The 26391-nt window shown below is 32.1% G+C and overlaps 1 long non-coding RNA gene across 1 annotated transcript; it reads right to left on the reverse strand.

Moving 5' to 3' along the window:
• Positions 1-377: 377 nt before the first annotated feature.
• On the reverse strand, positions 378-2179 carry LOC123661667. The gene is made up of 3 exons (XR_006744375.1): positions 1489-2179; positions 1230-1331; positions 378-441 (listed from the first exon to the last, which is right to left on the reverse strand). It is a non-coding gene; the product is annotated as an uncharacterized LOC123661667 (long non-coding RNA).
• Between the last annotated feature and the right edge of the window lie 24212 nt (positions 2180-26391).

The following is a 26391-nucleotide window of genomic DNA, read 5'->3' on the forward strand; positions in this document are numbered from 1 at the left end:
ATACATTTTACACTGAAAAGTAAATAATGATATCAGACTATTTTGATTTTCTCCTGTTAGTATTATATCATTCGATGAATACGCTAGATGGCCATGTTTACAAAAGTTGAGTAATTTTTGAATTGAGATATGGCCACAATCTTCCTTCCGACGTATTTATCGGATATAATTTCTTCCGGTTCCGTAGTAACAGTATACTGAAATTAAAAAAATAACTGAATCGAGAACAAAAAGTTGAACACATATTTTATTTGTTTACCAGAAAGAAAATGTGAAAGGTAAAATAATACAGTGATAACTAAAATGGAAATACCTCTTTTTCTTCACTTTCTAATCCCTGACAATAGGTTGAATTAAACCCATTAGTTGACTGCAAACTTATTCTTATGTGCCATAGGCGTAGTTAAATCTAGACCTTGTGGCACTTTTTTGAAGGTAGTCCTAGAAAAAAATATACATTTACTAAGATAATAACATATTTTACATTTTGTACACATTGAATTAAGATAACACAATCGCACCGATCAATCTCCTTCGTGTATTCTCCATTCTACGTGACATTGGCGAAATCATCTGTGCTCATTTGGCACATTGAAAGCCATTAATCAAGAAGAAGAAGAAGAAGATAACACAAAGACACATATCTACACACACATCCACGCAAACAAATACTAGTACACTTATTGCTGCATTTTTTTTTGGTACTATATAGGTATGTTTGACACACTAAAACATACATTCATAAATAATATACATATACAAATACTTTATTCGTCGATTATAAGTAGGTCTGTCATTTCATTAGATAGTATGAATAAAGACAAAAAGAATACACAATATAACATACATACATACATACATACTTAATTACATACACACATACATATAACACACAAAACTTATACTATTACGTAATCGATGCCTACGATTAAAATGTCACTTCCTGGCTAGGTACTCATTTTTCATTTAAACTAATCCTAAGTAAAAAAAGGAAATTAAAAGAAATAAATAAAAACCGACTGCATAAAAACTGAAAAGAAAGATAAACAAGTCCAGTACTCAATCTAGATTCCTATACTAAGTACTGGACTTGATTTTAAATCACTCACAGCGATTTAAGCAGTCGGGTTCACATACCGATTTACTTTTTTTATAACCGCACCAAGTCCGCAAAGCCCAGTCAGGAAGTGTCTAATAATGCGGTGTGACTCTTAGCATATTTTACTTACTGTGTGACATCGCAAGTTCGAAGTTGACAATTTTCTGAAGTTAAATCTTGGTTTTCTATATTTCCATCGAGTTGTTGTAGTACCTGTCTTTTTCTTTGAGCTCTGTAAATAAAATAATAAGATGATTATTTATATTGTAAATTTTAGTAAATTTAATTGATATTATATTAATTTTATTAATACGTTCTATTGTATTGTAATAAACTTACAATACAATATAAAATTACGATAAAAAATCAGTACGTAATTAAGTACTTACACTGCGATTTTTATTTCCGTGAGCCTTTGTTGCTGATATCATTTCACTTTTGATACTTTCGGCATATTCAATTTACACAAGTAAACAAATAGGTAGTTATTTCGTCCTTTCGCTCGCTTATAAAACTAAATAAACAGTATTTGCACAAGCAAATAAGTAAATGCGTCCTTTCGTTCACTTGTAAAACTAAAGTGTCTACAGTGTCCTATCACACAAATGTCAAAATTGTAGGGTCAATAAAAATAAAATAATAAACAATAAATGCGCGCGCGTCGCATCAAACGACACAAGCTCCTCATACAACGGCCGAGAGGCGAATGCTCCTCGTCGCCCGCGCAGACACCCGCTTGCCCGGTTTACTTACGAAATTCAATATTACAGATTTCTCAAAAATTATCTATTTAATTGAAAAATTGGCAGACAGTATTGAAGAGTAATGCATTATTCACTACTGGTTAAAGTTTCATGTCTATGCGTTGCATAATTAGCGAGTTTATACGGATTTTAGACCGAGAAAAGCGTTCACGAAAAATTCATTTTCTCGTGATAAGGTAAATTTTTCAATATATCAGTAGACACAATTACAGATCAATTATCAAGCTAAAATATTGTCTTTAGAACTTTATTGTTTATTCAACGTTCAAGCATACTATAAGGAATGTAAAAACAGTAAATTCGGCCGGGTAGCCCCTTAAGCCTGTCTTTTGTACACACTTGTATTAGTGTATTTATTGCACAATGAAGAATTTAAATAAATAAATAAATAAAAGTGTCAGTTTTTAATACGCGTGGATTAAAATCTAATTCAGAACTATTTGTAATATCAATATTATGTACAACATATTATATATATTATTTACAATAAACGCATTTTTATCCGAAACTATTGGTTTGAGATGTATGTTCTCTATCCATTAATCTATTTTTATTATAGTATTTAGCATAACGATATAGATCTAATTCAGAGGTTACGCAATTGCTCTAATATGGAATTTGAAGGAAAGGCTGTATCTTAAAATTTTTGCTTCTCCTTCTGAATATAAATTCTTTTTTTTGCAAATAAATCTACTTAGCCGTAACCATTTATATCTACCCACCTACTATGTATATGTACTATCACATCTACTATGCAAAGTTCATTTCAAAAAATAAAAATGAAAACGTAAGAAGTATTAAATAATAGGTATTCATTCATACAGGAAAACACGTTTAAAAATAAAGCAGACACTACATGCATTATTGTTATATTATATTAGTAACATAAAAACAATAAAATGTATAATTTGCATGACTACTCGATTACACATCGTTACATGTCAATAATGACATGCAGATGCATGTGCAAATTATAATTGATGTTATGTAATGTTAAATAATGTGAGAGGTGCTTTGAATAATGTAACATTTTATTTTTGTGTTGTATCTGCATCCACTTTGTAGGTTATATATTCAAAACATTTTTAAAAGCGGTTACATAAGAGTTGATAATGTCTCTACGTAGAAAATTCAGTCAAAAAGGGAGTAAAAGTGTTCTGTCAAATCAGTCAAGTGATTGCGTTTTAACATTCATCGTCTTTAATAAGATTGAGTCAAATTGAGCGAATAGAACATTACCTTACTTAAATCAAATTTTCACTTCATATCACCATTTTTAAATTTAGTATATGCTGCGACATATAAATGTCATATCATATATAATGTGCATTAACACACATTCGCGTACGTTCACGCATGCGCACGAGCACGCACAGACCACCCAATTGAAAAAATATATAATATAAAAATATATATAATATTAAATATATAATACTACGAGCTGATCTGGCGAATATATCTATTTTTTAATTTTGTATCAAAAATATCACGGTAATTAAATTAAAAAAAAAAATAGCCTTAGGCATTTCATTAAAATCGGTTCAGTTCTTTCGAAGATTAGTCCGGACAAGCATCGAGACACTAGATTTATGTATATACACTAGTATATACGAAATGACCTGGCAGACTTCGGGCCGCCTATTTTTTTCTTGAATATAATAACTATACACATCGAAATAAAATTTAGCCTATCTTTCAAGATGGATCAAATTGCACACGGTGTGCAAATTTGACTAAAATCGGTTAAGTAGGTTAGGAGTAATTTATATATATTAAGAAGATATATAGATTACAGTTTCCAACAGATAAACTTTTGCGATGTATGTTTTATTTCTTGCTTGCTTAACCTCCTGTTGATAAAAGTATATCACTAACTTACATACGAGATAAACTATCAGCTACCAAAAAATATAGAAGACAAATTTCGCCAAACACAAGAAAGAAGACAAGAGAGAAGTATTTGTAGGTATTGTAGGTATAGTATTTGGAGGACTAAGTTTCTATAGAAATGAGGGTGGCCTCTATAAACATATACAACCTGTTTAGGTGCTTAACGAAAGAATTTTAATCTTCAACGGAAGTTGATAATGAAAGCCCAATCCGTCACGCTGTTATGAGATAAATGTACAACGATGACTTCAAACTCATTTAACACACCGATTTCATTAACTTCACTATAATCGACCGTTCATATTAAATCTTCTTTTTATTATGTCATTTACATATTGTGGTCCTTTGAATTATTATAATCGTATTCATTGCTTATTTACATAATAACATTCTGTATTAATGATTCTTTCGGTTTGTTAATGCCACTTTCTTTTCTCGGGAAATGTTCTTAGGTATCATAAATATTCTTACTTTGTAATTATAAGTTTACATAGTTGTTACTAGGAGAGTAGGAATGGATGGATGTATGTAGCCATTGACGAAGGTACAACGAATCGATTAGTTACAGCTGCCTTAAGTAAATTACAGCGTATTTCAATTTATTTATTTGCCTCTCTTGTTGTATACAAATGTCTTTTATATTATAATATTACAATGTTACAGATCAAAAATAACCCTGCAAGAAAGAACTCTTCAATTTTACATTTCAATTAGGTACATAGTATAAAACAAAGTCGCTTCCCGCTGTCTGTATGCTTAGATCTTTAAAACTACGCAATGGATTTTGATGGGGTTTTCTTTAGTAAATAGTGATTCCAGAGGAAAGTTTATATGTATAATACATGAATAATATAGTAGAGGAGCATTGATAGTTTTTGCAACTAAGCGAAGCCGGGGCGGGTCGCTAGTATAATTATAAATTTTAATCTAATTCAAAGTTATAAATTTAAGTATAGTTTATTAAGTTCTATTTCGATTAAAAATGGAAATATTTTTGTATTACAGAGTTTATGTATTGTAGAATGTTATATAGGATGGACATTGTGTAACTATTTATAAGGGAAGCAGAGAAGGGTCGTGTAAAATTGTTGAGATCATCATAAACTGTAAATAAAAATATTATCTGTTAATCTATACAAATAAATAAAATTGGAGTGTCTGTTTGTAATATTAAAATAACCGCTTTTTACTAAATGCATATAAATGTATACACGGTACATATACCAAAATAACATTTTTTACAATTTTTGTCAGTCTGTCTGTCTGTCTGTTTGTTCCGGCTAATCTCTGAAACAGCTGGACTGATTTTGACGGGACTATCACTGGCGGATAGCTGCTGTAATAAAGAGTAACTTAGGCTACTTTTATTTTAGAAATTTATTTGTTTTATAACTATGCGGACAAAGTCGCGGGTACAGCTAGTCAAAGATATACTTAATTAGAAATATGATAAATTTATTTTTGAAAGACGCCAATTAATTCCAATTTGATGAAGAAAATATAAATATTGATGCAACAATTACACAATACAACCTTAACACCGTCATAGCAAATGATTAAACAATCACGAAAGTTAGATGTTTGTATGATCATAATCGTATAAAAGTAAAAGTTGATTTTATGACTTCTATTACGAGAGTGTTAAGGTGGTGAATCGTTTGAATTTTTATTTAATTTGCAATTATGTGTGATGTATCTATGAATGGACTTTCACGGAAGGCCGTGAGACGGTTACGTGTCGGTCGTGATGGAATAATTTGTAGGTTTGTTTTGTGACACCAGTCTGCACAGATGTTAGACATCGCTCTAATGTAATTAAATATGAGTTTATTGAGTAGCTACTTGGAGTACTGTGCGTATATAAATTATTAATTGAAATTAATTTTTGGAGGTTATTTACTCTTTATATAAGGTCGATTTCTCGATTTTCATATAAAGCAGGTAATGACAAGGCAAGGTATGAAAAAATATGAGCAGTAAAATCTACTGAACGATTGACCTCGTTACGTTTCTGGTAACGCCGATAGATGGCGTTATTTGATTCGTTTATTTACTATTTGATATGGTATAATATGCCGTGTGGTGTCAGCTGAGTAGAATAGCACCACCCCCTTTCTTCCCGTGGGAGTCATAATAGGCGACCGAGGGATAAAGCTAGCTCAAAATCATCAGGTCCTGAAGGAGGAAAGCTTTATTTGAAACCCGGAATGGGGTCTCCGTCAAGCATTCGTGGCATAGTTCTAAAATGCGAAAGACTCCTGCAGCCGAACTGGCTCCACGTGTATCGTCGTTTATGTGGGCCTAGCTAGTGAGGTCGAGAGTGGTAGAGTGGTGGCGCAGAGCTTAGGCAATTCTGCGTTTTCCTGAACGATGAATGATGATGATGAATGTGGTATTAATCTTTTTCTCAGACTATTAAGCCTTTTTTGTGCCCATTTAGACAGTCGATCTGAAGGAACTCCAGTCGTGCGTCGGAGCTGACACACATACTTTTTTTTTAATAACTAGTCTGGTTTGTGTTTAAATATTCCAGTAAACGTTAAAATAGTTAACGAGTTCTGGCAAAGAAGTCTGTGATTTTGTTTCAGTATAACATAACTAAAGTCAAATTAATTAATTAACCTATACTTATATAAGAGAGTGAACTTTTGTAGCACTAATAGTAGGATGTAAAAAATAAATGTGAAAAGTAATTCTTACTTCGTTTCATTCATTCATTGGCTTTTTATACCGGAAGTCAGTAATAGAATGATTGCTATTTTGAAATAGCGTGCTATATAGCTAGCAGCTTGCATGAAGCTACAACGATAATAAGAAAATTTAAGATGTAGAAAGACTTTTTAATGTTAAAGGTTCTATACTATGATACATGTATCGAAAATAATGTGCAGTTAAACCATTGGAAGTTTAAAGTTAAAATTAAAGGCAGGTGCAGGCGGGTAGGGCATCGAGTTAGTGGTATGCATTACTAGAAAACCAAGACATAATTTTTGGTTTTCGTTATTTCCCATAACCTATATATTTTGCAATGTTAATAATAATGTTATGATAAAGTAAAAACAAGTCAGTTTTGTTAGGAATTGAATAATTGTTATATTTCTTCTTCTAAGTCTGACACTCTTGTCGGAGTGGGAGTAGTTGCGCAGATAAAGAATCCGGAGGAGGATGTTCGGTGGTTCGTAAGCTCTTCTGAGGACTGCTTTTTAGCAATGGTTTATTTACCCTTAGTCAATATTATAAGTGTGGAGGCCTATGTCCAGCAGTGGACTGCTAGGCTGAAATGATAACGATGATGATGAATATTATAAGTGTTGTTGGTGCCTGCAGATCCGGGACCCTCCAACTAAAGCGGCTGAAGGCTCCCGCAGGGTTTGGGTCGGTACTGCACCCCCAAGTGCTGAAGCCGACATACGGTCTAGTACTGCCTACCCGGACGTCCTGGATATCCACCCGTAAATGGGCTCCCCTGCGATACCAAAAAAACAGTGTTGTTGGTAAGCCGTTAAACAAAACAATTCAAGCCAGTTTAGTCTCGTTAAATTATTAAACATAAAAACGATTGTGCTTTAGAGCACACGAATGCAGTGAAACTTATGAAACGTAAATCTCTCTCTCTCTTTCTATCTTTACTAACTTATATCTCCCTCTCAATTTTCGTTCGCCTCGCCCGACTGCACTTTTCGTAACGCTCTCGTTACGCATTCACCAGCTTACTTCCCAAGTCAAGCGCGTAAAGTATTTTACAAATATAACGAAAAGAAAAGACAAAAGCCACAGAGTTAAAGCTTAAGCGTCGCTTTTGAAAATAACAAAGAATTGATTAGTTACAAGTGATGCCCGTCCGTGATGTTTGTTTAAAAATGTAACGCTGGCTTAGGAAATTTTTATGTCTCATTAGTTACAGCTTGACCGAAACGAAAGAAATATACTACTACTAAGAGAGAAAATATAATATCAAATATGATATATAAGCATGGGGATAGCGAACGAACACTAAGACAGTTTTGTGTATACCTATTAACTTGAAAATAACTAAAAAGACTTCTTTTGATAGAGTACTAACTGGTTAAATGTTTATTGAAGACAAACGCCAATTAATCTAAAAAGTTATCAAATTTAAAGGAAATCGAATGATTAGGGAAGCCCACTTAGCACTTATAGTGTATGTAGCAACGTTGTGTAATTTTAAGAATTTAGATATACACATATACATACATATAAAAAGCCTTTTTTCATGTTTCAATGAGATAAAATAGCTTTTAAGTTTCACTGTAGTATTTCTCAATCTTTTTATTGCGTTTCATTCATTCATAAAATCGAATGAAAAGAATCTAGTTCAACAATAAAAAAAGTGTTATTTCTGTAACAAGTGGGACTGGGTTAAGCGACAGTCAGTGCACCGTTAAATTAGCGTAACGTGCGATCAGAAATGTATCCGTCGCTCTACTTACAACCAGGGCTGAGGCGTTCTAACTTATTATTGGTTTTATTATACTGTTATTGTATGAATAAAGACGAAAAAAACTTACAATGAAAGAGAAGCACAAGGAATAAGGATATTTACAATAGTAAGAATAATAATGTGAATATCTTGAACAGAGCTAAGTTAAAGCTATCTTGAACAGATCTAAGTATATATATATATATATGCATATTTTGCTGTAGCAAATAAAATATTATAATATTGTTTTCTAATGTTTGATTTTTGGATACTTTACAGCAACTAGGGTCAAGGCCTTCCTTCCTCTCCCCCCCTCCTCCTACCTCTCGTGAACATGGTTGTTGTAAAATATCCAAAACTACGGGCATTTACAAAACTTAATAAACCGCGATAAAATCCGAAAAAGTTGTTTTATAATAGTATTCCTAGTGTATTATTTCTTTACAAATGATTTTAATCATCTTATTTAACATTTATATAATTCATAAACTCAAGTTTAAGCTTTGATATTAATATTTCATTTTGTTATATTTATATTATATATGTATATTATTAAAGTTGATTTTCTGATCAATGGAAATACAATACTAGCGTCAGCCCTATTCGTTAGTCAAGGCCGGTTAACCGAGCGTTGTAGTCGACCCTTTTGTTATTTGAACTTGCACTTGATTCTGTTCGCATTCCAAAGGGCAGTACATCTCTGAAGATGGCGCAAAGGATTATTTGATTCATAAGTGTTCTAGATTCAAGGGCGATCCCGTAATCTACTATGACTTGCGGCTTTAGCCATAATCCGGTAGCAATTTCGGAATCCGAAGAGTTAATAAGCATCTTTGAGTATATTAAAATAATAGTTTATAGTAGTCAAAAAAGAAAAAAAAAAATAGGTACAAAAAGGTTATACGCCATTTTAAAGTATAGAAATGAAATACTCAAAAAAAAGTTTTTTTTTTCTAGAATACTAAGAGTCTGATTCCGGGATTCGTTCAGTAAAATAAGTTGTCAGAAATGTTACTAGCATATGAAACAGCCTATTTTAGTTTTAAGGAGTACGTTTATAATTAAGTGATGAAAAAAATGTAATTTGTTAGTCTTCTAATAATTTACAGTTTAATGCAAATATACATTTTGAATAAATATTGACAATCTCATAAACATAACCTAAATGATTTGAAAGAACACTTAATTCATATGTTAGCTACACAGTTTTAAACTACCATTTGACGACTAGTGAAGAGTATTTTTTGCGCTACTTCAAAGTTCGCTATAGCGCCCGTGATTAAGAAGAAAATTTTCATATTAACAATTGAGTTATGATATTGATTGATTGAGTAATTTGACAGTTCAATAATCGGATGAAAGTCATCCATTGTTTTCATCAGTAGTATAATTTTTTTATTATTAATTAACGAATGTCAGATACGAGTGTAAAATGATACGAGAGCTAAAACAGAATGTGAAAATCACTGTCGGTTAAACTATATATTTTTAAAATGGTAATTTTTTTTTAATAATATTTGTGTATGTGTTATAACAATATTTAAGTATTGTTGTAGTATTATAGAGCATTCTATACAGATACAATGCACCCGATCTGTTACTGTTATTAGATAGCCACAAGACGATGGATCACAAATTTTAAGCTATATTTCGTCAATAATATTATAACTGTGATAAGAATATTAATAAGAAATCTTAACGTAGGCGTTGCATGCCGACGTCGGCGTCAGGCTGGCTTCCTGCGCCACAAAAAATGGGTCAACTTGACAATATTAATGAAAACAGTTTGACTGTTTTTTATTTTATTTGTTGCGCTGGCGTGGGAATTTAATCTTTTTTGTAAAACCTTTTTGATAGAGCCTGCGGATCAATTACATTCTTATGAGAGGTGATAAATATAGATTTTTTTTTGTTTAGGTATTCAAAGTAACTATGACGTGAAACGTTGTAACAAGAAAATTTATTTTATTAAAATTTATATATTTATATTTTTCTTTTTTTATTATTTTATGATTTTTTTTTGTGTTAAGCTGATGAAATGTTTTGTTAAATGTTTTAACTGTAAAATGCTTCTTTCACTATAACGCGTTAATTTTTTAATTACTTATAATGTTTATATTTTTGGGCTCAGGTTTTTTGAATGTTATGAAATTAACACAAGTGAAATTACGTGTACAAGTGACTAATAATCGCAGATGTAACGAGCGTCACCCTCAGCCCCGCCTATTGATGTTTTTATGATAATTTCCGCTTTCACCGGATACCTCAAAAGCCGTTCGTCTGGTATATGATACGATTACGAGACAGAAATGTACACTCATTCAATATTTATTTATTTATTAATTTTTTTTTAGTTTGTAAATTATTAATCGAGAATGGTTTATGTTCAGATAAAGATTGTAGTCGTCGCAAGTGCAATCGTGCGTGTCAAGATTACAAGTGTTTATAAAAAGTATAATATAAAATCATCCGCCGACCCACAGTGGAGAAGCGTGGTGGATTAAGCTCCAATCCTTTTCCTACATGGAGATAGAGGCCTGCGCCCAGCAGTGGAATGTTAGAGGCTGAATCGTAATATATAAAACGGCAACTGCTTTCCACATCCTGATTCGAATCTCGAGTCTGATAATCATAAAGAATAACATATATACATCAGCTGTTACCTTAAACAGAAGAACTAAGTCTACCTTACGAACAGACTGTACGTATAAAACATTTTATATACATACTTAATATATTTAAAGAACCAAGTTAAAGAAGTGCTACATTTTATTTATTAAATTATAAGACATTACTCTTATCGTAATATAATCATTAACTTGTTTTATTACCACACTTATAATATATACTGCACACAAATTAAATATGTTACGAAACGTCTACGTTCATGCAAATCTTTGAAATTAATTAACATTCGTTTGTCTCTGTAAAAGTTTATTAATTCATATTTATGTAAAATACGCTTATTTTTTTTAAAGTTGTTTCTGCTTATATTTTTTTTTTTACAATAGATTGTATAATTACTATTGTAAGCAGAAATAATCAAAAAAAAACATAACACCAAATACTATTTAATTATACAGGTTTTGTTATGATTTTATTTTTGTTTTACGGCACCTTAATGAAAATTGTTGTAATTTTATTTTTTAAGAATTTTAATTGGTGTCGCTCAGTTGTTTCTTTTTATTAAAATATAAAATTACATTCGTCCATATCTACTATAATTATTTGTTTATTATTGTTTAGACCTTTTTTATTGTATGAGTTTATTTGGACGGTACATGACCTATTATTTACCTGTGATAGGCCTATTTACTGAAAACTATACTAGACGCACAAATCTATACAGCACAGTTGAATTACGATTAAAACATAATAATTGACTACCCCGTGAGCGCAATTGAAGTGGCACTACTATCTGCTCCAGGGGATGTAGGTTTGATTCCTGCCTGAGTCTGGGTGTAATATTGGTATTTATTTATGTATTATTATGTATGTATTATTTCTATAAATATTCATCAAAAAATTAGTAATAACAGTCGGTTATTACCTATAAAACAAGCTATAATTTGCTTACTATAGTCGACCGTGTGTGTACGTTATAAAAAAAAATAAAGTGTTATAAACAGACAATCATTCTATTACGATAATAAAATTCAATACGATATAACAGAGCGTTTGGGGTCAACAACTCGACGCTACCTTCTTATCACGTATCGCTTTAACAAAGCACTGGGTCAAACTAATTTCTCCCGCGAATATTAATGACCAACGACCTTCTTAAGTCGACCTAATATGCTACTTGAATGGGTGACAATCTTACTAATTTAGAGAAATCGAGTTAACCTAATTAATTAATTAAAATGTATAGTTTTTAATTAAGTAACGTTTAATAATCAATGGTGGTTGTTTTTGTCTGCTAATTTTATTACTAGTGGTAGAATTTTAATAATCTTTATTAGTTAAAGATAAAGGTTAATAGATATCAGCAGCCTTACTATGTCTATCACGAATTTTTTCAAAATCGATATGTATAAACGTTGTCTTTAATATAATTGTGTTTGCTAGCAAACGATAAAAACCGCCTCCAATTACATCGACAAGTAATACAACGTAAGTAACGAAAAAAATAATAATTAACAAACACATTAGTCTTCACTACGATTTTCGAGGGTTTCCCTCGATTTCTCTGGGATTCCATCATTAAATCCTGGTTTTCTTATCATGGTATCACCCCTGGAATATGTCCTTTCCAACAAAAAAAAATTTATCAAAATCGGTTCATAAACGACGAAGTTATCCCTCCTTCCCTATCATATCCATTCTCCTATCCCTTCTTTTTGAAGCCGGTTAAAACTGTTATTAACGCTTCAGCCTGTAATATCCCACTGCCAAGCATCATATCAGCTCTTTCTCATACTATATAAAATACTATTATTTTGATAATAATAACATTGAAATTAGATTTACTTTCGTTGAGTAGGTTTCAAAAACTATTTTTAAAATATTACATTTACGTAAAAACGTGTCTACATTGTGGAGCTACCACCGTATACGGAATTTACATTCGTTTGAGAAATGCCAAGAAAGTCAAGAACATTTGTATGTTCTGGCTGTTGCTAATTCACGGTTAACTTTTATTCTATTGTTTTTTTTTAAATATTGATTTTGGAGTTTTATAAATACTTTTTCATATTAACTAAGTATAACTTGGGGAAGCCTGTATCCAACAATGGATAGCGATAAGCTGAACTGACTGACTGACTGATTTACTAAGTTACATAGTCAAGACATATCTTCGGTAATGTTATGCTGCTAGCTATGAAAGCTAGCTTTCTTGCTAATGGCTATTGTATAACACAGTCATGATTTGGAAAACAATAATTTTTGTTTTTGTTTGATATTACACATACATATATTCATGTATTGTATTGTTATGTAAAATTTTCTTTATGTTTATTAAGTCATAGTTTATATATAATGCGTCTCTATGTAAATATTTAATGTACTTATTACATTTCTTTTACATAACTCAGGAAGGTTTTATACGCATATTTTTTTATAAGTGACTAATATTAATTTTGGTGCCAAAGTAAAAATAATTAGAAATCGATCATCTACAGACGAATTGACTATAAAGACCTGTAGAGAGCGATGAAATAATTTTTCTTTATGAATAAATTTTGATGATTTCTTTCTACAACCAGTTTTTTTATATATTCATTCAAGAGTTTCTGAACAAACAAGAGAAAACGTCACTGGTCAGAAACTCAGCAGGTTGTTTTAAGACGTCGATCACTGAAAGCTAAAAACTATATGTTTTGTTACTCACTATATGCAAAAATTTTGTAGTCTGATTTACGTTTGACTTTAATTTTCTTTGTTTTTGTGAAAGTTATTGTTTATGTACTTGTATATTTATCTTATAAAATGAAGTCTTTTGTGACCATGGCGTCGTCATGGCGGTAACGTCGCCGAAATAGTATAGTAAAGTTTCAAAATAACCATTATGCTATGTCCCTTATTATTTAGAAAGTATATTTTTAATGATCTTGAAAGTTAAAAACTTATTAAAATGTCTAATTACAAAAAAGTGTGTGTATTTATGTGCGCACGTAAGAAGTTATACTTCATTGGCTAGCTAGCTTCACGTTGCTAATTTCTTCTTCGTTGACTAGCTAACTTTAGGGTGTCAGTTTTGTAAAAAATTATTCTCATAATTTATCGCGCCAAAAGAAGTTCAACTTCAGAAATATATTTTTATTTTATTTTAAGAATATAGTTTCAAGCTAGCATAGCATTTCTCTATCAGTGTCGATGGGCCTCATTGACAAGTTCCGCTCGCGAATTCCACGTCGCGTTGTCTGACACACTTCCTCCTGTAAGGCTTTTACGCAATATACGAGTAGAAAGGATGTGTCAATATTGAATAATGATAAGTTCATTCTGTGAACTGCAAATTTTACTTGCTTTTTATGCAATGGCATTTATCTTTATATTATGGGTGGATTTTTAAGTTAGCGATTGGAAAAAAAAAATAAATGTATTTTTTAATTTTATTCGATTTAACAATATTAATATGGATATGATCAATCTTATAAAACATATTGTGACATTCTCCGGGTCATTTTTAACATCAAAATTAATATTAAATTTTTAACTATCCAGCTGCGTCAAAATTAACATCCATAAAAATTCAAATAAACAAAACGTGAAATCGTTACGATGATAACCAAAAACATATATCAAACAACGACTTTCACCAAAGACTTACATTAAATATTAAAAAAAAACGTACCCAAAAAATGAGCCTCATGTTATCCAATAGCTGGCCGGTAAAAAAAAAATAAACTGTCAACTGTCACCTGTCACAACACAAGCGCGGTCGCGCGCGCTGGAAACTGCACTGTTGACTGAGACAGACTCGAGAGCCCTCCCCGCCAAAGAAAGTCAACCTTCACATTTGTTATGTAAATGGACCTCTCCAATGCCCATCGAGAGGGAAATTGGGATAAGGTCGTTTGTGTGATTTTTTTAATGTTTGATGTGTTTGTGTTATCTATGGTTTTGATTCGTGAGTGACGTGTTTGTTATGATTTTTTTTTCATTTAATTTACGATTATTAGAGTTGATTCATTATTTGAGGTGGCGAATAAAATTGTTTTGAAAGTTTTGTGTTATTATAATAGATGTAATTTATTAGTAAAAATGTATTAAAATGAGATAATGTTTTTCGTAATATTTTCGTTTTCACAGTTTTTAAATTATTTATAATTATAAAGATGTGATTGACTAAACTTCAGCGCTTCTGGTACAAAAGACTTCAACGCGTTGCATTACTTATGGATTAGAATATTTAAAGATTAATATTTTACTTATTGAAACCTCTTTTATACAGTAATTTTGTTTTTCATATAAAATCTGATGTATAAAATTCTCGTGTCACGGTGTTTGTAGTTAAACTTCTCCGAAACGGCTTGACCGATTCTCATGAAATTTTGTGTGCATATTGCGAAGGTCTGAGAATCGAACAACATCTATTTTTCATTCCCCTAAATGTTAAGGGTAGTCCACTACTTAAGTTTTTTTTTTTAATTTTTAGATAAATTATTTATTTTTTATTTTATTATAATTTGGCGTTGAAAAATACATACAACCCTAAATTTTCACCCTTCGACCACCAACCCCTATTTTTAAATAACGTTTAGCGGCAAGACAACGTTTGCCGAGTCAGCTAGTAAACATACAAATTTCATACTAGGCGTATAAAGGAGAAAGACACTTCAGAATTTAAAAAAAAATTACCGATTCTTAGAACAAGCTTTTTGAAAACGTCTATATGAGTATCTGTTTATTTCTTTAACTAAATTTACATCATTGGTGAAGTTAAACACATTGATAAGTAACAATTAGTCTTTATGTATTCAATTACAAGTTATTGTAGTTTGAGTGGCGCGAACGTGCGAGCTACGCCGCGGGCGTTGATAGTAATTATAGTAAATTAATAAGCATTCAAGTCGTCAATCTCACACCTCGTAGTGTTTTATGGTTAAGTATAAGCATAAGTGGAAGAGAAAAATTACCAACTGTTAGATCAATTAAATTTGTTGCTTAAAGCAATACTTTTTTGTGAGATAATTAAAAAAAGAATGGCGTTGTCTATCAAAATATATTAAAAGAAAGGAGGGAATTCATTTAGGCCGAAGCAGCGAAAAGCAGTATAATTAAATAAAAATAGGTACTAACTGATTGTATCACTTCACTTCAGCCTGTCACAGTCTATTGCTTGACATAGGCCTCCCCAATAAGTTCGCGCCAAACATTATGGCGCAAACTCATGTGTTTTGCCCTTACTCACCTTTGGCGTGATTGGCATTCATTTTTGGCGTGAACTTGTGGAGGCCTATGTCCAGTAGTGGACTGCGAAAGGCTGCTGTGATGATGATGTGATGATGATGATTTAAAACAATTAGTAAAAAAAAATCTAACTTTATTTTGGTTTTATTATCTAATAGTAAAAATAATCGTATACATAATTATATATATTCGATAAATTTTACTGATTACGACTGCAAACGCTTTTAAAATCTTAACCAATACTAGTTGTCAAATATTAATAGTGGGGTCTCCTTTGAATGTGGGATGTTTAAAAGTCATAAGACTGTACTCAATAGATATCGATGCATCTCGAACGTATGCTTTTTTATTATAATGTGCATACTGTACTAAAAAAACCTTTAGACATTTTTAATCTCCTAGAGTAAACATGTTTGGACACATACATATAACCATATTAAGGCGCTGAGTTTGAATGCAACATCTTTAATAGATAACAACTGCTTATATGGTTTGATCACATACATGTGGCTTAGCCACAAGCTTTTTATATGGAAATAATAATGAAACCTCATTTCTTGTTTTTAATTTGTTTTTTTTTTTTTGATAGATGTCAAGAATTTTTTGGAATTCTTCTTTGTAATTTATGTCCTACAATTTATTAATTCTATTTTGTATACTATACGTGCACGTTTGGGAATTAGATTGCAAATTTGCTATGTGAATATTGTTTTTAATATTATTACTATTCTTTAATAAAGAGTCGGTGGAGATAGTGAAGATCTTATCATTACTTCAATCGTTAAATAGCTCATCCGCTAAATACGTAAAACGGCGATTCTAGCTGAAGTCCCGGGTGCCAGGCCCGGGTGCAATGAATTTCATCGTGCCCTGTAAATAAAAGATTTAGATGATTTATCAATTAACTGTTTATTTGTAGCGATATTTATTGATTGTTTTTTTTTTTAATATCGATATTTTCTTCCTTTCATGCGACTCTATGTCTTACCATACTTGATTAAATTTTACATCAGGCTATCCTTGTCTGGACCAGACCTGGTCCTGATAGAGCTTGCCGGGTCTGACATGCCTCATTCTATCCTGATCCCGTCCAGGTACAAGATCTGGTTGAGCCTGACTTTTTTTCTAGTCAGGTTGGTGCCTCCTGACACCCATCGCCCAGGTGCACCGCACCCAATGTACAATAGGTAAAATCGCCTCTGCATACTGCATACTTCTATACATATGAGTGATAATAATTATAAATACACGTGGACGTCTGTTTTAACCATTTAACTGAACCTTTGATTCTTTCTCATGAGCATATACTTAGTTTAATATCTTATAACTTAAATGACCCCAGACGCTTATATGCTCCAGTTATGTTTAAAGTCCATGTTTTTTACTGTATGCATTTTAATGTTAAATTTTAATATATAAAGTGCGATAAATATTACTTGTACTAACATTTATGTTCTGGATAAGACTGTTTGTATGTGTGTTTATAATATTTACATGAGTTTAATTTCTACAAGTCAAAAAGTATCATATTAATAATACTGATAATGGCATGCTTATTTCTGTGACTGATCATGCGATGGAATCTAAGAGTTTTTATTACAATTATAAAGTTTGTTTATTAAGATAAGGTTAGTAATGAGGTAAGACAGCCTACAGGCCTTATAGCATCATGATCATTTAGGTGAATATATGTTTGAAGATTTTAACAGAGTTTTTGCATCTAATATTTAGTTTTATATATTTTTATTATTAAGTACATTAACAACTCTTAGATTATAAATAAGCCTGTAGGCTATATAACATCTCGCTAATTTAGTTTTAGACCTCATTGTTTCTGTATTTAAATATGTTTTCAAATTGACAACATCCTGTATCAGAGAGGACTAGTAATTGTAGACCTATCTGAGACTGAATTTATGAGTGAATTTATAAGTCGTCTAGTGTATAATGAAACTGTATCCATCAATATAAGAAGGCCAATGTAATATAAAAAATGTGCAGTGTTCTATTGTAAGTAGCGCGTAAAGATTTAATGTATATTTTAAAGTGCACTAATGTTATTTAATTTTATATAACTTAATTCGGTCATTAAATTTGTAATTGAAGTAATAATTTTTTTTCTAGTTACTGTTGAATTATTTTATATTTAAAAATTGTTTAGATCAAAAAAAAAAATTACAGGATGATAATAAACGTATGCATTTTTGTAAAAAGAAAACAATTGTTAAAAACTTTGATTTTTTATTTATTTATATTATGCGATCTAACATAACTATGGTGAGCACTTTACTATAGTGGTATAGTTTAGTATAGTAGTAAAGTTATATTTATAGTTATTAAGTATAGTAGTATAGTTTAGTATAGCTTTTTTTAATAATTATATGAAATGAAATTAAATAAAATGAAATGAAAATATTTATTTCGCCATAAGGTTCATAATTGTTACGTTACATTACACACACTTTATGAACGTCAAAAAAATTCTACATTTAAAAAAAAAGAACATAAAAGGTAGTTAAACATTTAATAAATGATCTTTTCATTGAGATTATATCATATACATTTACATTTTTAATATAAATGTATGTAATGTAAGTCTCCAAAAAAAGCATTAATAAGGACGACCTTATAATACGAATTATGGAATGGATAATATCTAGTTTTAAGGAATTTTGTATAAGGAATTTCTTTATTAATTCCTTGTTTTTATTTTTCATTCTTGTGTAGGCTGAGTCTAGTAACGATATTTAGTATAATTTTCAGAATTTGGGATTTCTGTTCATTATTAAATATTCTAGTAACTAGGATTTCTTCGTTTTCTTGTATATTATTTGTATATGGGTCTTTATCACAACAATGTCTTGCTTGCAGTTTGTCGAATATATCCTTTGTGTTTATATGAGACATGGTCTGTACACTTTTTTATAAATTGTAGAATTTAATTCAAGACTTGATAAAATCATGTACTTATTTGTTTTCAGTATTATTATTTTTTAAATTTGAATTTCGAACAAAAAAAAGTTAAGATAGCCAACCTACCAACCTAGTAAAGCAAGGTTAAGATTTATCGCGATCTGACGACAGTCCTCGGAGGGGACTTGTCACTGCCGAGCGTTATCACCGCGATGCTCGGCGACGACGAGTCCTGGAAGGCGATGGTCTCCTTCTGCGAGACAGTAATGTCCCAGAAGGAGAATGACGAGCGGATGAGAGAGGGGGCCGCCGACGAGGCCTCCGTCCGCAGGCGACGAACGGGGGTGCGTAGGAGGCGCTACTTAATGCGTTTCCAGTAACGCCCCTGTGCCCATGTCGGGCCGGGATGGGAACCCGGTCCTGCTAGACATGGCGTCGTCGGGATTGTTCAGAGGTGAGCCGGACAGTCCCATGGAGGAGAAGTCTGGTCTTTTCGCCGAGGCCAGCCTGTCGCTGGAGGGATCCTGTTGCCTGCAGATCCGAGACCCTCCAATTAAAGCGGCTGAAGGCTCCCGCAGGGGTTTTGGTCGGTAGTGCAGCCCCAAGTGCTAAGCCGCCCTACGGTCTAGGAATGCCTACCCGGGCATCCTGGATATCACCCGTAAATGGATTACCCTACGATATTTAAAAAAAGGGTTAAGATTTATGCGATCTTTCTATTGAGTCTTATCGGCTAACATTCACAACGATTAGTAAATAAACGTAATTATATCTTAAAGTTAGTGAGTGTAATTAATAATAGCACCCACACACGTTTCTTTTGCTCGTCTGCCTTTTAAATTGATTATTTCACAAGCTATAATTATGTGTAAGTATATTGTATGATATAAATAAAAATTTTGTAGTCGAGTCTGTAGTAAGCTTATATTGCGACATACAAGTAGATTGGACTGACCGCAGATGTTTTGATACCTACTAATCATATTTTGAATTTGCGTAACATTGAGTGCATCGGTTTAAATGCGCTGCTGTGTACATTCTAATTCCTATTACGTTATGCATCTTATGAAATGCTACGTAATTTACGGTAAGGATTGGTTTTTTTAGATCATATTTTCCTCTAATGATTAAATGTAATTGAAAAAATGTATTGTTTTGCTTATTAAAGGTCTTTATACAAATAAATAAAATTGGAGTGTCTGTTTGTAGTATTAAAATAACCGCTTTTTACTAAATGGATATGAATGTATACACGATACATATACCAAAATAATGTTTTTTTACAATTTTTGTTTGTCTGTCTGTCTTTTTGTTCCAGCTAATCTCTGAAACGGCTGGACCGATTTGACGTGACTTTCACTGGCAGATAGCTGATATAGTAAGGAGTAACTTAGGCTATTTTTATTTTAAATATTTAATTATTTTATAACTCTGCGAACTGAACAATAACCTTTTTGTTAAATTCCACAGCTAGTTGTTTTAGATATGGTATGTGGTTTTTTAATATGTATATGATACTGATTTCTTTGTGGACAATTACACCTGAGCGTGCGGTTACGTTACGTTATACTGTCTGACTTATTATAGCCTAGAAGCTGTACCCACTACTTCTTTCGCAATTGAACTTCTTCTTTCATTTTCTCTCCTGAGAAGGTTCCTAGGAGAGGAAAACTTCCAGGGTGAATCCTTTTATTCAATCCACAGTTATTAAAACATATATGAAGAAAAAAAAAACAATATTTGCTATAGATAACAACTTTAGCATAAGGTAACCCATTTTAAAAGCCTGTAACTTGCAGTGTCATATACAAAAGCTGTAACAGATACACTAAAGAAGGTAAAATGTTTCAAGTTTAGCGGAAACCAGGAGAATATATCTAGTTGAATAATAAAAAGTGTATTAGCTAACAATTGCAAAGATATAAATTTTATGCTCTGCCAAATGAGTTATTGATGATTCTTTTACAGCTAAAAGTTGCTGTGAGATTTATTTGTAACGTGAATTGTGAAACACAAATCGGTAAAACGTTTTGAAACATATTTAATATTACGACGTGCTTGTTATACTTGGAAGTACATTGAGTTATACAAAAGATGATTATATCGTTCACATAGACATAGAAACAAAAATGAATAGCCGAAGTGTATACACACACGATTTCCGAACGACAGGGCCGAATTGAATTTTTTGAACTAAAACTTCCTTGCGCGTTACGAAAAGTGTGATCGGGTGAGGCAAACGGAATTTGAGACGGAGATATAAGTTAGTGAAGATAGAAAGAGAGAATTACGTTTCGTAAGTTTACTTCAGTCGTGTGGTCTAAAGGAAGTTTCTTTGTATCTCTTTCAGGCAAATTTAAATTATAACGTAACGTAAAAATATACGTGAATTAATTTTCATTATGATAATTTAAATTTTACTTTCATGGTGCAATATAATAAATAATAGATTTCCATAACGATTAAGTTGCAATAATTTCGATAAAGATCTAACCTAAGATATTAATGGACCGAATTAGTCAATCATGAATAATTGACTTTAAAGATAAAGCGATTTAAAGTTGGCAAGATGTGATAGTTACAACATTAGTAACATAAAGGTTTACGGTTTATTTTTAACAGATTCAAAAAGAAGAAGACACTCAATTGAATTGTATTTTGTTTTTATATGTGCTACCTCAGAACTTTTTACTGGGTACATCAATTTTTATGTTTCTTCTTTTAAACGGAAGATGTTGCTTGTCATGTGGTTAAATTTAAATTTAATCGATATGTAACAAGTACTTTTTGGGTTATCTTTAACAATGCGTATTTATTTTACTAATTTTTCGTCTACCTACGTTGTATTACTTGTCGATGTAATTGGAGTCGTTTTTTTTTTCGTTTACGAGTATACAAAACTATTTCTTATTTAATATGAATAAAAATTAAATGTACATTTTTTTTTAAATTTTATAAAGCATATGAAAATGTTTGATACAAAGGCTATATTAATGATAACTACAATGATTGAAAAAAATGCATTTATACGAACGTAATTTGTATATAACAAACTGCATTCAATCCGCTCCAGTCGTTACTAGATATTTCGAAATAGTTCTTAAATCGAGGTCAGAGAATGCACTAATCATATGAGATTGATAGCAAAGTATTGTTGTAACTATTACAATTAGCATCCATTAAACCATTGTTAAAAAAAATACATCCTATTGCACTAATTGGCTTTGTTATATAACATTTCTTTGTGTGTTGATGAATATATTGTTTTAAAAACGTGTAAATTTTGACCTTATTTGATAAGGTCGCTTCTCGATCTTTGTACCAGTTACACAGTAGAAGACTAGATAAAGACTTTAGAAGGAATATTACGGCTTAGAGTGTATTAGGTGCATGTGTGTGATAAATATCTAGTAACTTCATATAATTATTCAGTACTAATAATTATTCATAATTATCACTTAAGAATAAAAAATAGGAGTTTTCTCATTAGTTTTTTTATTATTATTTTATAGTAATGTTCAATTCTCAGTTTGACGATAAAAAAATTGCTCAATTTTTTTAAATATGTAATAAAAATTTGAACAGCATCGCTCCCATGAAGCATAACTCAATATATGATAATGTTCCTTCCTGCTATAATATACATGCTTTCAAACGACATAATAAAAAAATAGTGTTAGATAACTGTCAATGTGTATACAAACGATCAAACTCTTCGTGTACATAATAAATATTATCTAGTTATACGTGGTACTAAATCAGTATACTCTCCATAATATAACTTGTCAACGCTAAGTCACGGCCTTACCATATATCCTTTCGAAGTTCATTGAACTAAATGTGGATCAATCGACCGTTGAAGTAGGGCTCGGCTCGTCCTTAGCATTCGTAATGACAAATCTAATAGAGATTATACTGTTACAGACGTTTGCAAGAAGCTATTTTCTTCGAGAATGTGTGTCAAAAACAAAGCACATTGGCACCATTTAATCATGGTAGCGAAAATTTACCTTAAACACTAATACTATATAAGATATTGATGTATGTCGGGTAGTTTCGAATAACTTTGTAACGTTGGGACGTCTGACACCTCAGTCCTCCCGTGACCATGGTTGCTGTAAAGTATCCGAAACGTCGGGAATCAAAAGTTAACAATAAACCGCGATAAAATCCGAAAAAAGTGTTTTATTAAATGAGTAAAATTCGCGTAAACATTAGAAAACAATATGTTAAACACTAATATTATGAAATATTACTGTTTTTATTTATCACTAAATATCGGCTTGTCAACACTAGCGCCGTCATACGCAATTAGAAAGGAATTTATAAGCAACAGATGCAACGATCGCGCCACCTAGCACATCGTTCGATAAGTCATCTACCCTCATTTATTATATTACTCGAGTTATTCTGACGTGTACGAAACGAACGGTGCAACCGCCGCTAAGGCAGTCTTGGATCTGGCTTGGCACGATACACTTGTTGTATCCTGCTAGTAGCTTAACCTAGACTCGTTCAATAATTAATTTGTGCGAACGAATTAATTGTTATCTATTACGATTATTTGGCTAAGTGAGGCGTATAACTCGAGCAGTGAAGGTGAGCGTTGATGCGCATCTCAAAGGAGGCCTCCTTAAACCTACACCTGGGTCGCAAGTCCTAGGCACTGCTCTGAGTTACTCCCTCCGTCACACGATAGACACGTGTTCGGTGGACGTTACAATTTCGTTATAATCTTTTTAAGTACTACCTACATAATATTGTAAAGAGTGCGAGTATAACCTACGCCCGCGCCCTGCAAATATAGAAAAGCAGCTTCCAATATCAGTCGAAAGACTACAGGCTTATAAAAATTTCAATAAAAAAAGATAAGCTAAATTTTAATGTCTACGTATCTATTAGGTAAATTTAGTAACATTTTAAGACAGGTGTAGTAAAAATTGAAGTGTTAACTTAGAGCAGGTATCTTTTCTATATAACAGCATATTTTTAATCGGGTCACTTGAGATATACATATCTCTCAACACTATAAAATACGGTTTAAAATTCTAAATCATCATCATCATTTCAGCCTATCGTAGTCCACTACTGGACATAGGCCTCCACAAGGTTGGCGCCAAAAATGGCGTAAACTTGTGACGTGTGATAAACGTGTGTGCTGCCCATAGTCACCACGCTGGGCAGGCAGGTTGGTGACCGCAGGGCAAAACCCACGGAAAGAGAGGGGGTGGCTATATTCTTTAATACCGTAGCCACACAACAGCATATTTTTAATCGGGTCACTTGAGATATACATATGTCCCAATATTAAACAAAAACAAAATACGGCTTCAAATTGTAAATATTATGTATTAAATTGTAAAAGACAAATCTTTTTCTTCTTTGTTCTACCGTTTTCTTTTTAATTTTAGACATAAAGTATAGTTTTTTTTTTAACTTTTAATCTACGTTTTAATTCAAACATCTTTTAGGTGACAGAGGATATAAAAGTAATTTTTATGTTTTGATAACTAATGAGGTAAACTGGTAGTTTTTGGTTGTAATCACGTTGATTACGACAGGTAATGTATTTTTATAATCTATTATAATTATGTAACTTTGTTTACGAGTTATGTAATTGCATTTCTATGGGTTAACGATATTAACTTTTAATTAAATTTATTCACATCTTTACAACAATCTGTATACATTTATAATATTTACGTACTTACGTATTTTGTACAAGTATTAGAAAGTGCGCAAATTTATTTTATAAGACTGAGATTTTTGTTTGAGTTGCACGAAAGATAGGGATAAATAACCAAAATATATATTTTTTATTTTTGTTTGAGTTGCACGGAAGATAGGGATAAATAACCAAAATATATATTTTTTATTTTTGTTTGAGTTGCACGAAAGATAGGGATAAATAACCAAAATATATATTTTTTATTTTTGTTTGAGTTGCACGGAAGATAGGGATAAATAACCAAAATATATATTTTTTATTTTTGTTTGAGTTGCACGAAAGATAGGGATAAATAACCAAAATAAATATTTTTTATTTTTGTTTGAGTTGCACGGAAGATAGGGATAAATAACCAAAATAAATATTTTTTATTTTTGTTTGAGTTGCACGGAAGATAGGGATAAATAACCAAAATATATATATTTTATTTTTGTTTGAGTTGCACGGAAGATAGGGATAAATAACCAAAATATATATTTTTTATTTTTGTTTGAGTTGCACGGAAGATAAATAACCAAAGGTAAGTATGCCCATTTTGACTGTTGACTAGTCCGTTGGCGCTGCTTTCTGATCCGGGGATATGGGTTCGATTCCCGCCTGAGTCTGTGTGTAATATTTATCAAAAAAAAATACATTTAGCTACATTGGGAACAGATAGATGTGTGTGAATGTTAAATATATATGAGTTTATTTATATTAGTGGTCGCCTTGTGGTTGAAATTCGATCATCATTAAGGTTCTGTTGTCAAAGACTATACTTCTATGATAATAAACAAAAGACTATATGTATATGCGTTTATGTAAATGTTTTTGTGTGTAGTCTTTTTTTATTGATTTAATGTATTTTTCTGCATAATTAAAAACATATCTTTCTGCACTTCTTCTCTATATCGCTTCAGCCGGTAATATGCCACTACTGGGCATAGGCCTCTTTCCCCATGTAGGAGAAGGATCAGAGCTTAATCCACCACGCTGCTCCAATGCGGGTTGGCGAATATATTCCCTACTATGAGTAACGATCGCTATCAGGTGTACATGATAACAACCGGGACCGACGACTTAACGTGCTCTCCGAGGCACTTTGGGGAGACCCACTAGGTCTACACAAACACCCAGACCACGGCAAACACCTGACGCCACGCTGGCGCAGCGGTCACAGCCATGGATTGTACCTGTTGCGCTGGCAGTTGCGGGTTCGATCTCCGCACATGACAAACATTTGTATTGGCCTTCTCTATAAATGTGCAAAATTTCATACGCCATCCTCCACGCAATTTTTATAAAAAAAGGGGTACAAAGTTTTTGCTTCTCGTATTAATATATAAATTTATATTTATTTTATATACTATAATATATCTCCTTACAATTTTTATAATCCATTTTCCGATCCAACGGGACCACCTCATTTTTCCCCCCTCTCTTCCCGTGGGTGTCGTAACAGACGACTAAGGGATAACACAGCTCCACTACCACCTAGGAACTTAAAAAGCCGACCGGTGGCGGGATAACCATCCAACTGCTGGCTTTGAAATACACAGGCCGAAGACGGGCAGCAGCACCTTCGTTGCGACAAAGCCAGCCCTGCGGTCCAGCGTGGTGACTATGGGCAAAACACATGAGTTCACGCCATTTTCGGCGCGAGCTTGTGGAGACCTATGTTCAGCAGTGGTCTACGATAGGCTGATATGTATGTGTGTGT

This window comes from Melitaea cinxia, chromosome 17, assembly GCF_905220565.1.
Source record: "Melitaea cinxia chromosome 17, ilMelCinx1.1, whole genome shotgun sequence".
Taxonomy (NCBI): domain Eukaryota; kingdom Metazoa; phylum Arthropoda; class Insecta; order Lepidoptera; family Nymphalidae; genus Melitaea; species Melitaea cinxia.